This window comes from Podarcis melisellensis (assembly GCF_964234715.1).
Source record: "Podarcis melisellensis genome assembly, chromosome: 11".
In the NCBI taxonomy this organism is placed as follows: domain Eukaryota; kingdom Metazoa; phylum Chordata; class Lepidosauria; order Squamata; family Lacertidae; genus Podarcis; species Podarcis melisellensis.
In genome coordinates, this window is record NC_138543.1 from 33884124 (window position 1) to 33897870 (window position 13747).

The following is a 13747-nucleotide window of genomic DNA, read 5'->3' on the forward strand; positions in this document are numbered from 1 at the left end:
CACGCGTCGCAAAAGACCCTCTTTCCTTCCCGCTCTCTGTTCTGTAGGCGCCCGGTGTTAGGCAGCTCAAACCGTAATCAAGCGCGAAAGGCGCGTAGCGGGAAACGCGCAAGAAAAACCAAGGAGGTGGAGGTCTGGCCTTCTGCAGCCAACCCTTCCAGTGAGTCCTCGTTCCCTTGAGGGCGGCCCAGTTGGGGTTTGATTAGGAGCCCTAATCGGCACAGGTCAGTAAGGTAAAGGTAAAGGTACCCCTGCCCGTACGGGCCAGTCTTGCCAGACTCTGGGGTTGTGCGCCCATCTCACTTAAGAGGCCAGGGGCCAGCGCTGTCTGGAGACACTTCCGGGTCACGTGGCCAGCATGACATCGCTGCTCTGGCGAGCCAGAGCCGCACACGGAAACGCCGTTTACCTTCCCGCTGGTAAGCGGTCCCTATTTATCTACTTGCACCCGGAGGTGCTTTCGAACTGCTAGGTTGGCAGGCGCTGGGACCGAGCAGCGGGAGCGCACCCCGCCACAGGGATTCGAACCGCCGACCTTTCGATCGGCAAGTCCTAGGCGCTGAGGCTTTAACCCACAGCGCCACCTGCGTCCCGCACAGGTCAGTAGGATGGGGATAATGGACCAAACTCTGCAGAGACTTCCTGTGGCTGGATCTAGTGTTGTATGTAGGTGAAGGTCTGGTGGTGGTGGAGATTGTTCCTTTGGAATTTTTCCTTTGGGGTTATTTATCGGTGTAATAGGGTTTATATTACTGTGTAAGAAAGTATACTGTCTGAGGGGTTGATTTTGTTGCTGTCTGAGGTTTACCTATTCTGTTCAAATAAATATAGTTCCCCTCATATATTGACTACCAAAGATCCTTTAAAGAACCTGCGGAGTTAATTGGCACAACAAAGCGAAGGCTTTTAAAAAAATGCATTTCGAAAACAATCAAGGAGGAGGGAACCTGTCAAAAGTCCTCGTCAACTTTCTGGCAAAAGTACCCCACGGGGGACTCACGGGCCAGAAAGGCAAGAAACGGAAAGCCCGGTTAGATCATTTTCTCGGGACATTGTTTATGGCCTTGGGAAGGATCAATCGTTTCGAAATGTTGCCAGGAAGGGGGGGGGGGAGAGAGAGAGAGAGAGAGAGAGAGAGAGAGAGAGAGAGAGAGAGAGAGAGAGAGAGAGAGAGAGAGAGAGAGAGAGAGAGAGAGAGAGAAATGATCCGGAGTGGAATGCGACTAATCCTCTGGATTCCTGTCAACGGTTTCCATAGAAGGAAGCCGATTTTTGAACCCAAAGATCCAGATTTTGTTTGGCCAGGGATTTGTGTGAGCTCCTGAGGCCATGAATTCGTCCTCCTCCGCCTCCGACCCCCACTCCCCAAATAGGAGAACCTGCTGCTCTCTCTGAATACCTATCTTGGGTGTAAAGCACATGCGTGCCTAGACTGGGTTTGGCTGCAGTCTGTAAAAAGACTCACCCCAGAGCACTCCGGCTGAAGGCAATCGGATTGTTACCCGGGCGCAGTGTACACACACACGCTCACAGCACACTACCCCCTGCTCTAACACGACTACAAACACTAAGTCAGCTTGGCATCTTAGAGCTGTACGTTTTGGGAGAGACAACCCGGAAGTAGTCTAGTCCAACCCCCCTGCTCAGGGCCAGGGAGTCTGTCTGCAACGCTAATCCCATTTACCTGGGAGCAAGCCCCGTTGAAGTCAATACGAATTCCTTCCGAGTAGACATGGTTAAGATTGCGCTGGAAAGCGAAGTTCTGCTGTGATTTACAGTTTTAGAAAATATGCATAGGATCCGACTGGGGTGAAGTTAGTCTGAAAGTAAGTTGGAATCAATGGCATAAGCAAATATGTTTCCGATGGACACAGATTCATAAGTGAGGCATGGAGTCTACCCGTAGACATTCTAAGAACAACAGTTTGAAAGTTTTCTCCGTGCTAAAAGCTGACTTTTTGGAAGCCAGCTAGGAACATAAAGGAAGCTATAACAAGCCCGCCCGTGCACACACGTTCATCCAGACTCTTTGGGTTTTAAACCGGATCATATATTTTCATCCCAATCCCGACTCGACAAAGAGCACATTTTTTGGGCTCTGTCCATTGAAATGAATGCCAGTGGAGAAGAAGATGGAGCGAGTTGTTTCAAGGGAATTTTATGTTAGAACATTTCCCACTGAATTGGGCTTCTAAAAACCCCTTTCCCCCCAAACTAGTTTTCTTTTACTGTTTTTAAACCCTTTATAATTTACTCTAGCATGTTGATTTTTCTTGTAGAGTCTGCCCTATCAATGAAGGCTTAAAGCAACCTGACATTTCCCCTCTTGTGGCAACCCTGTTGTTTGGTAGACTGAGAGCTCCTGCCCTGAGATGGTCAGAGGAGCACATCAGGGATGTATTTTTTTAAAATAAGATAAAATAAAATAGGGCCTTCTTTGTGGTGGTGCCCGCATTTTGAATGTTATGCAGTTCCATTGTTCCTAATCTGTATTTTGTAGGTTTGGAGATGTGTTTAAATAAATAATGCTCCTGGCACCAACCCTGTGTTCTTTAGAGTGCCAGGTTAAAAGCATTTTATTTGCCAATATATTTTAGATGATGGTGTTTGTTGAATGTTTTATTATATTGCTGGTTTGTGTTGTGTTGTATAATGTTGTTGGTTTTTTTTAATGTTTCTCCATACCACCCTGAAATTTATTTTTGAATGGTTTCGCAGTTGTTGGTTTAAAGCACTATTTGGTTTATCGTTTCTAAAATGAAGAAATAAAATTAAGGCAGGACCTTTGCATAAATGGGATTTACTTCCGAGTAAACACACATTGAGTTACACAGTTGCAGGTGATTTCCTCAAGTCAACCAAGTAACAATCTCAGAAACCAGGCAATTAAAACAAACAAAAAGTTGGGGACACAAGAGAGCATTGCGCAAGAGAATGGATCTCACTGGATAATTCGCAGGAGAACTTCCCTGTGGTTTGTGCCCTTCTTCTGCACGATCCATATAATTTTCATAGAACAGCTTTCGGCAGCCTGGTGCCTTCCAGATGTTTGGGACCACTACTCCCATAGCTACCATCACCCGCCATCAGCACAGTTGCCTAAGGTCCAAAATGGACTGCTTAGTCCAGTATCTGCCAGTTCCAGAGTAACTGCGCGATGCCATTCAAATCCAGCCGACTTCGATGGCGCTTACTCCCGGGTAAATGCATCTAGAATTAAGGGGCTTACTTTTGAACAGACATGTATAAGATTGCCCTGATAATTCAACCGCGGTTTCCTAGTGTTGGTAAGTCCCACTAAATGCAGGATTTAATTTCTGTGTTCTTGGGTTGTTACTATGGAAAGGTCTTTACGCCCCCGAAATTATTCACTACTTTTATATCCTGCTTGACTGTCAGAAAACCTCAAAGCGGTTTACAAAAGGTCTTAATCCATCCAGTCTCGGACCAGATCTTCCATCCTTCCTGTCCTTTGGGAAGGGCTGGTGGACTGAGTTGGCGCTGGAGAAAAAGCAGTTCAGGCCGTTGTGCTAAACCCAGCCCGGTGACTTAATGGGGGTTGCTGGGGGAGATTTGTTGCTGCGGGGCGAAGAGGAAACGAAGCCGGATGCTGCAGCCTAGAGGTAACAACACCCAGTGGGTTTGGGTCACCAATACCACCGATGCTTAGCTAGCAGACACTCGCCCAGGCAGGTTGGCAAGCAGAGATTCTGCCTCGGTGCGAGAGCTCAGCCGCTTTCCAGCTCCCAACGTTCTTCTGCCGCCAAAGTTCAAGAGCGAGCGATATTTCCCCCGGTTCCTCCGTTGCCATTGGTTAAAGGAGCTTCCTCTAAGAGAGGTGGACCCCACCTTAAGGCAGAAATCAAGGCCAGCTCGCACGTGCAATGCTGATGCTGCGGGTGAATTTAGGAGTCTGATACTTACATAAGTACCATTTCGTGCAGCGGGAAAGTCGAGGCCCTTGAGTTTGCAGGCTTGGGTTGTGGATTAGTTTGGAAGCAATACTTATGGGATGTTCTTCCGACTTCAGCAGGAACCTCGAATCCTAATGTTGATATTTCTTCCTTTGCCTAAATAATAGTTATTTTTTTGAAAAGCAGAAAAAATAATTCAGTTGCTCGCTTTACTTGGTTTGGCTGATTCCAGAGATTTAAAGCGCTAGTTGTCAGCGTGCGCTTTAAACACTATCTAAGGCGAGTTGGGTATTTTACTAAACAGTTCCCTTCGGGAAGCTACAACAACTTACTCCGTGTGAATATTAATGTCTTTTAAAAAACAACAACGCACAGTACAATTTCTTGTACTTATGGGGAGTTATAATAGTTATTCCGCAACAACGCAGAGCAGTTAAATTTAAACCCACTGCCAAATCATGCATCGGATTAAGTGGACTGTAGTCCAGACTTCAGAGAACTTTATGCCATAATAAATGTGTGTCCTTAAAGTCCTTAAACACTAAGGATCCACAGGACTCTTCTTTGTTTCAGTTAAACCTGTTGGCACAAGTGGAACATTCACCTCATGCATGTGTTTACTCAGAAGTAAATCCCACTGTGTTCCATGTGCACTGGATGGTCGCCTTAATTGGCTTGTGCCTTCACCAGATTAAGCCGGTCCAGCTCCAATATACACATCCACTGAGAAATTAGTGTATATTTCTGATTTCAATTCAATGATGATGATGATGATGTATGGTTTTGCCTTAACTGGGTAAGACAATATGTAATGCATTTATTGGTTACTACTTTGGGCAACTGATATATTGCCCTTCAGCCCTAAGGAATCCCTCTCGTTGAAATCAATGGGATTCACAGCCCAAACCTACGCCGGGTTACTGGGAAATAAGACCCGCTCAGTTTAGTAGTGGTGCTTATCAACCTACCTACTGGACGCTGGAGTGAAGGACTGTTCCTTTCTGTTTTCATTGCTAAAGACAGAAGCCCCAGGCTTTTCTTTCTCTTCTCTTCTGCCTTGTGGGGGTGCTCGCCGACCTTAGCCATACTCAGAGTAGGGAAACTGAAACCAGTGGACTTCACTCCTATATCAAACCAGCTGGACTTTCCATGAGACTTCTTCTCCTGTCTATTCCTCTGGCTGACCTTGCTGGGTTTGTTACCGTTTCAGAGCAGGTTTGCCAAATAATAAAAGTCGGAGGATTTTTCTTTCTTTTCTTTTTCCCCAAATGCAAACCTAACAGGTCATGGCAGAAGGCAAGACAAGGACTATATAAACAGAAGCAGTTGGCAAGGTACACAAAGCGACCTGGGAGGAAGCAGCTTCGAAGTACTCCATAAAATGAGATTGGCAGATGGCCGGCTTTATTTCTTACTGACTTCTCCTACATCGGGTATCATTCGAGTCCATTGATTTCAGTGGGCCTCCTCTGAGCAGGAGTAACGTCGGCAATCGCCCTGCGTCCGTGTATCAGCCAGATTCACACAACGCAGAAGGTGAACAGAAGGAAGTGAGCTGACGCTGCTTCGATTCTAGACGCCACAACTAAAAGCGGTCGAAGGCTGCCATCGAATGCACGTCGACTCGAGAGTCAAATTGTGCTGAAGTCAATGGCACACCTCTGGACAAACACGTAAAGAGTTGCCCTGATTCAGAGCAAAGGATACTTCCTTTTTGTTTTGTTTTTTAAAACCTGCATACAGTTCAATATTGAATGTACTTGACATTATATGCAGATCGCGGGCTACTGGGCGCGGCTTTTGTTTTCTTGTTTGGGTTTAATTATTTACTTGTGCTTCATCTTGTATTTTATTTTGTGAACCGCCCTGAGATCTTTTTTTTTTTTTGAAGGGCGGTATATAAATTTTAATAATAGGAATCCAACCTAATGGATTATCCACTGATAATATTAAACCTTCTACTTGGATTTCAACACCTTACCTAGGAAGTGGAAGGGTGTCTGACTTACTTTACCAAGAAAGAACCCTTGTCACGTGCACATAAAGTCTTTATTTGCTCCCCAGTCTCGTATTAAAACAGAGGAACCGGATCGCACATTCCGATGGAAGACGTTTACTGGCAAGTGTATATACAGACCTTGGAAAGTTTTTCCAGCGCACTTTTATCCAGAGGAATGACTGAACAGCGCCAAGCCCCGTTCCCCATAGAAATCATTTCCTCTCTAATCATTTCTCTATTTTGGGAATCTGAGAAATCTCTCGATCTGGCGAACGGGCCAGATTCAAACTGCACTCCTTGGCAATCTCTCACCTGGGAGCAAGCGAGCAAGGCTTGCTTCGGAGGGCAAGATGCCACTGAAGAACGGCCTGCTGGTTTTTCCAGGGCGGGGGAAAGGCGAGTCTCTCTCCTGAACCCAGACCCGAGTTCTGCGGACCCGTCACGGGGTTTGAATTAAGCGAGGGATGTTTTGATTTCGACTCCTGCCTCGTGGCAGGCTGATTACTCCCGGAGACCCCAAAACGTTTGGAAAGGCCTCGGAGGCAACTCGTGAGGTCTGGTCTTGGAGGCTCCTCCTTCTTCTCAGCCATGTCGTGCCCTTGCCTTTCCTGAAGACCAGAAGGTGCTGCTAAGCAGCCCGTTCATTGGGGCTTCCCTCGAGGCTCTTTCCCATCTGCTCTGCCTGCCCCCACAAAAAAATCCTCACAACTCCTGTCCCGGGAGAACCAGTCCCAACTCCGAGTGGAGCAGCTGGAGCCACAGGAGCTTTTTCGCCAAGAGCCCCTTAACCCCTTAACCGTCAGCCCCCGGAGTCCCGTTTAATCTGACTGAAGTAGATTGAACCACAGGGGAGGAATAGCGACACAGGAAGCGGGGGCAAAGTCTCGTTGGTGCCAGAGGAATTTGCGACGCATCATGGAAGCAATAACAAAAAAACTCCCCTGAAATAAATGGGATGTGTCCTACTCAGAGTAGACCCATTGAACTCGGTGGATATGACCAACGGACCCATTAATACCAATGGGCCTCCTCGGCTGTTACTTGGTTGCATGCAACCCAATTATGCTGCTTTGGAAACTGATATTTCTTACTTATTTATTTGTCCCATTTTATTTATACTGCTATACAAATAATGCTTGGGTCGAGACTATCTGAATGACTGTATCTCCTTAAATAAACCTGCCCGGACTTTTGGGGAACCTTTCTTTCTATCCTGCCTCCATTATGTATGCACGTTTGATGAGGCCACGAGAGAGGGCCTTTTTATGGGAGAGGGCATTTTCCTTTCTCTTCTCTCAGACTGTGGAACTCCCTTCCACTGGAGGCTAAGGCTGGTTCCTTTTATGCTCTCCCTTTTCCCAAAAAATACTTTTTTGCTCAGACAGGCCTTTGGCCACTAACTAGCTGGCTGCTGTGGCAAGGTGCAGGGAGGGTGTTGTACCTTTTTCCCCTTTTGCTGCTAAATGATTGTGTTTAAAGTGCTTTATTATTATTTTAAAATCATATTGATTGTATGTTTCTAGCTGCAATTCATGCTGCAAGCCCCACCCTCTGATCCTATATTAGGAGAAAGGCGGTATATTAAATACACAAACAAACAAATAAACAAATATATTCCGGGGAGTTCAAGGGCTCACGTCAACCCTATTGCGTCGTTTAGTTAGAGAGATAGATACTGGCCTAAGATTTGTCAATGAGCTTCATTTCTTAAGCAGGAATTTGAATCGGGGTCTCTGTGTATTAAAATTACGCATAGGATCAGACTGATTGTAGGTAAAGGATAATGAACCGTACACCTCAGGACATTGTAGGGAAAATATTTGTGACAGGGAACAAACAAGGCGCCCCTTTGAGGAAGGCTAACAACATTCAACCATTTCCGACCCATAAGTGATTCTTATTGGGAACAGCACTGTGTCTTTGTCTCATCTGAGGCCTAAAATTAAAAGCCATTAATTTTAAAAATAGTCTTAAAACGCACTGTTTTTTCTTTATGTAGAAATCTCAGATATGACCAATATGATCCGAACGTCATCTTGCCCTCTGCTGAAATCTCAGCGATGCACTGAATGGAGCCTGAATTTGGCTGAGACTATCCAGGGGGAGGAAAGGATCTCGAGGTCGTTTGTGGACATCTCTCTCCACGTGAAGCAACATTAAAAACGGGGAGTGGTGGCGGTGGGAGACAGAGAGAGAGATTGTTAGGAACCATTCAGGGAGGGAGTTGGATAAAAATCTGCTCGTCTCTGAATGCCTTTTCCTAATAAGAGAATTCTGAGTACCCCGGAGACACGGGGGTCCGTAGGGCTAGGGTTCAAAAGGAAGAAGTACTGCAGAGTTATTGTATGGAATTTACTAAAACAAAACGTGGAGATAATCAGGCTTATAAAAAATGTTAGGGTACGTTAATGGCTGATCAGCTATTAACAGCAGTTAACCATAATAGCTAAAGTGTGGGTTAAATGACAGGCAAAATATTTCTGAATGCTGGGTGATCGTGACAACCTATAATAGGCAGGAGGTCTCTAGAAGACAGGTTACAGACCTGCCTACCAACAGGTAAGGGAAACACCAGTCCCTTACCAGTCCACTTCTCCCAACGGGACTTACTCGCAGGTAAAGGGTTTAAGGTTGGGTACTATCCTGAAGCTGAGGCATGCAGTGTTGCGGATTTTAGATTTGTGACATGGCTCCTATGCATTCAGAAGGAAATCCCCCTCCCATTCCCCCTGATGTCATCCTAAAGTTGAAGTCACGAATTGAAAAGTGAGTCCTCTCAGCTTCAAAAGGGCCTGGCACCGCACTCGAAATATATTTCCACTGGACCCTAAACATATGGTTTTTTTGCTAGAAATGCCTGCAAACTGAAATCTCTTCGGAGCCACAAGACTTGGAAATAAAGCTCGCTGGTTTCTGCCTAACTTCCCAAACGGTGCGATGGGAAGAGCGATGGCAGCCTGCTCTTGCCCCGTCCTTCTGCTCACTCACTATAAAGTTCACCCCCGTCCAAGAATCTTGGGAGCTACGATTTACGGAGCTTCCATTCCCAGAACCCTTAACAAACCACAGTTCCCAGGATTCTTGCGGGGGTGCTTTAAATGTATGGCGCCTATGCAGTCTTTACCTTGGCTTTTGGCTCTTGAGATGCATATTTTTAGGACACCACCTTATTGTATTGTAAGTTGTTTGGAACGGTTTCAGCATTGTGTTTTAATTTTTGCAGAAGGGTGGGATTATTATTATTATTATTATTATTATTATTATTATTATTATTATTATTATTATTATTATTATGGCGGCAACGGGGTCTGTGTCACAGAAGGCAAGGCAAAGGCCTGCCTGGCTCAAAGTCCCAAGGCAAGCCCAGTAAGTTAAGACCCGTGATAGGTGCAAGGCCAGGCCTGTTCTCGGCTGAGGCCAGGGCGCATGTGGACAGTTTTCGACGTCAGAGGCGCTTGCGTGCGAGCCGCGGCTCATCCGCACGCAGGAGCAGCAGCCTGTTTCTGCAGGCGGGTTTTTGTCTTTTCTGAAAGCAGCCTCTGGCTCTGGATCTCCACTTTCACCCGCCCATCAAAATGCCTGCTGGACACTCATCGTCCTCTCCTGCAATTCCCATTCTTTCGAGAGCCTCTGTCTTTGTTTTAGAAGTCCCTTACCAGGAGCCAGGAATAAACACGAGGCGCAGCTTTCTTAGTGCATCTGGTGAATTTCCTCTGGAGGAGAAGCGGGGCGGGGGGAGTTGTTTCAGGGGCTCGCAGAGCTGCAGCAGGGGAAAATCCCAGAGGAAACAGACCCACAAGAAGAGCTGCAGGAGCATCTGTGCGAGAGGCGCATAAGCCGATGGCTGTGAACCACGACACGATTGCAACTGAACGCCATATAAATAAACCATTTGCAAGTGTGCGGTTTGCATGCCTTTCTCTTAGTCTCATCAACCGATTCCCCACCCGCTACACGCCGATCTTTACACTTATCGCTCCGCATCTGGTTCTTGTTTATTGTTGCGGTGCAGATCCAACATTAATAGCTATCAGGCCTTGTTTCATTGAGAATAAAACAAAGAGAAGAGACGTTCTGACAGATGTGGACGCATTTCCTCTTCCTTTCTCACGGGCCCGGGATGGGAGTGGGAAGATGCCACTAAAATCTAGGAGACTCGTGTTCAAAGTCAGGGGGAAGGAGCTAAGCCTGATTCGTCTCTACAGTCGCGCATCAGCAAGGAGAGGCTCTAACCACTCACCTTCGCTCATGCGCAGCTGGATTCTATCTAGGCTGCCAGGATGAAAAGCGCCCAGGACCTTGACAATCTCTGGTCCTGTGAGTGCCTCCCTCCTCCGCTCAAAGTCAAAGTGAGGGGAGGTTTAAAAGCAGCTGGCTGTTCCCAGAGAGTGGGGGGGGGGTCACTTTTTCTGCAGGTCAAGCTTCTCTAACGTGGAGCCCCACCGCACGCTTACTAGAAAAAAAGCGAGTTTCCAGTTGGCCTTACTTCCGAGTAAACCTGCACAGCGACACTCGATGCTGCACGGTGCTTTTGAGATCCTAGCGTTTTACACACCAAAGAAAGTCTGTGTTCTGACGGCTTAATACTTTAAAAAATAAAAATCGCAAGGGTGTGTATTTAGGAGATGGTGGAGTTTTAGTCTGAGGCCGGCAGACGCAAACGAGGCAGGGAGCACAAACTGAAACCCACCTGCCTGCGAAGAAATACTGTAAAAAGTCAAGCCTACGCGCGTTATTTATAGGCTCGCTCGCCGCCGCTTAGCCATATCATAAATACGCGTCTCCAAACGAGAGAGTCGACAGTCAAACTAAGCTAGGTAAAGTGGGATTGAGTTATGGGGACATAAATCCAAACTGGAAGGAACAGATGGTGGCCCTGATCGCGTTTTACACCCACCCCGTTAAATAATGATAACGCCTTTCAGTGAAGGCGACAGGAATACTCACGGGGACTGACGCAGGAAGGTGTTAAGGGCTGGGAAGCGGAAACGGGGCCTCTTCTCTCTCTCTCACCGGCGGGGGCTGAAGGAGCCGGGCGCGCTTTCCTAGGCGATCCTCAGGCCGCGGTGGTGGAAGGAAGGAGATCTCCTAGTTCCGCGACGCAGTTTTCTTTTCGTCCCAAGACGGCGACCTCGCCGAGTCCGAGCGAGATCCGGATCCACAGGCGGAAGGCTCCCCTCCGACGTGGATGGAGGAGATAACTGAGAAGCTAAAAGGTGCAGGCCGTTTCCTCGTCCAGAAGGCACCTAAATCCTCAGGAGAAGCGGCAAATTGATTAAGCACTAAGGACTCGCGGGCGTGGGGTCGGAAAGAAAGGACAAACCTATCTGTTTACGCCATATTCATAAAAAAGACCGTTTGTCGAAAAATCACCTGCTCGGTTAAGCGAATACACATATTGCTAGGGAAAATCAGAACCACCCCGTTTAAGTTAACCAGAAACGTCGGGATTTACCCGTCCTCGGTGCCAAGCACCTAGAATGGAAGTCAACTCTAAGGATTTTTGAGGAACTTTCCTTCCAAAACAAGAAGACCTCCCGAATCCACAGCTGGGCAAAGCCTTCCAAAAGAAGTGTGACTTTGATGGCAGCCAAAACTGCACACATCCCAGGCACTTTTAGTCATTCCCTTCTCTCTTCCCAACCCCCGCCATTCCACCTAATGTTTCTCGCTCGCCGTAAACCCCGTTTCTGTGGGAGCTCAGCTGGCGAATAACGCGGACCTTTTTTTTATAGAGATCCACGGATGTAACAAAAGGGAAGAAGAGCCCGGCACGTTGGGGAGAATTGCGTTTTTAAAAGCTAACTATGAACAATATTTGGGGGCGTCGAGGGAGAAACAGCAGCCTAACCGAACATGAATAAATCACAGATCTATTTAGAAAAAACACACACCCGCATCCATACAAGCGGAGAGAAGCCTTGCTGGTTCAGAGGCGCCGTGTGTGGCATTCGTAAAATGCTTGCCTGCCTACAGAAGGGCTTCATTACGCTCCCAATAGATAACATTTGGTAAAGTCCATCCCCAGATTAAAACGCTACATAATGGCACCGTAAACGAAGTCGTGGCTTTTTGTGTGGTCTTTGTGGGGGGTGGGGAATGGAAACATTAGCCTTTCCCTAAGACCAGCCATTCCCTCCCAATTCAGCCCCAGTAATTCGCCTTCTCTCCGGCCCGCGGGGGATCTGATGAAGGGCCGGTGGGCGGCGAGAGGAAGGCGGGTGAATGAATCCGCACTTTGTACTTCGGGGAGAAAAAAAGAGGAGGAGGAAGGTGGGCTGCGAGGGCGCTTTGACACCGTCCCACCAGCTTGCTTTTTAGGGCCCAAGCCTCTCCACCCAGCTTGATCTCTTTCGCTGCGCCTTCAAAGCGAAAGGGGACCCCGGGGTCCATTTGCATGCCAGTGGGGAGCCCCTGTTCAAACGAGGTTGCTCGGGAGTCCCATCAAAGGCTGCTCGGCCTTTGTTGCAGCAGCACCTGCTTGGGCAAACAGAGCCAGCCAGCCAGCCAGCCAGCAGCAGCCACAGCCTAGCTAGGCCCTTCTTGCTGGCTAAACTACCCACCCAGGGCCGCCAGCCAGTAAGCAAGGCAAAAGAGAACGGTGCTGAGAAGCCGAGGCCCCCCCCCCCAGAAAGCTCAGACATAACAAACACGACAATGTTGCGTCGGCCAGTTTGGAACCAGACTAAACACTCGCCTGCCCTCGTTTCCCCCGTACTAGCGATTGCAAAGCAATATTTCCAACTCCGAGCTGCTTGTCAGGTGGAGGCCGCTGTCCAGATTGCACAGCCAATTGCTGATATCAGAAATGCAAACGAGCGAATTGGGGGGGGAGAGAGAGCTCCCTCGCCACAAACCTTGGAACACGATTTGCCTCTTAAGGAACCCCGGGGGAAAACGCCAGGCACGCACATCCCGAGCATCACTATGAAGTCTCACGCCCTGAACCCAGGAGCGTTTTCCTCCCTCCTCCGCCTCACCAGGGGCAAACTAGGCTTTATTTTACTCGGGTCAAAGACCCACGTGCATTTGCGTACACACACACACACACACACACACAGGTTGGGAGCCTCAGTGGCTAGTCCCCCGTAGATATGGCGCTGGCCTCGCTGTTTTGCTGTTCCTGTTGTTGGTAAACAAAAAAATAAAAATAAAATAAAATCACAAGATAACGAACTGGCTTGTGGAAGCCTTTTTTCGGGATTGTGTGTATGTGTGTGGAATCAGATTATTACGGTACTCTGGCTCTTTAGGAAATAATAATATTTACCCAAAGAAAGGGGTGCCGGGGCTTTTCAATAGAGCATCCTAAACAGGAGTTACCCATGACTTGGGGGGGGTGTCGCATTGATTTCAGTTGGGGACATCCTTGCAGGGAAGCATCTTAAGACCGAAAACTTATTTAGAAGCAAGTGTCAAGGGAGAGGACGGGATGTTTTTACTTCCAAGTCAACGTGTGTCGGAGCGAGGTATTGAATTTTCAGAAATATCACTATCACCTTCTAACTCTGAATCCTCCCGGTGAGTCGTTACAAAAGAGGCACCTATATCTGAAGTTTTGCGGGACAGCTCCTTCAGGAGGGTGGTGGAAGTCAGCCGCGTTGAAGTCTGCGCAATTTCACTTCCAGGAGAACGAGCTCAGGGCAGGCAGAAGGGTCCGCTTCCTGTTTTCGCTGGCTGAGCACCTGCCACTTCCGGTATGCCACCACGTTTTTACAGAGATGATATGGAAAGCTTCGTTGAAAATCTGTGGCTGCTGCAAGATTCCAGGCCCTGCGACCTTACCTAGCTGGGAGTATGTCTCAGTGGGTTCAGCCGGATTTACTTCAAAGTA

The 13747-nt window shown here is 47.7% G+C and overlaps 1 long non-coding RNA gene across 1 annotated transcript; it reads right to left on the reverse strand.

The window, feature by feature from the left end:
* Positions 1 to 2784: 2784 nt before the first annotated feature.
* On the reverse strand, positions 2785 to 11266 carry LOC309380456. Its single transcript, XR_014172941.1, has 2 exons — positions 10861 to 11266; positions 2785 to 4070 (listed from the first exon to the last, which is right to left on the reverse strand). It is a non-coding gene; the product is annotated as an uncharacterized lncRNA (long non-coding RNA).
* Between the last annotated feature and the right edge of the window lie 2481 nt (positions 11267 to 13747).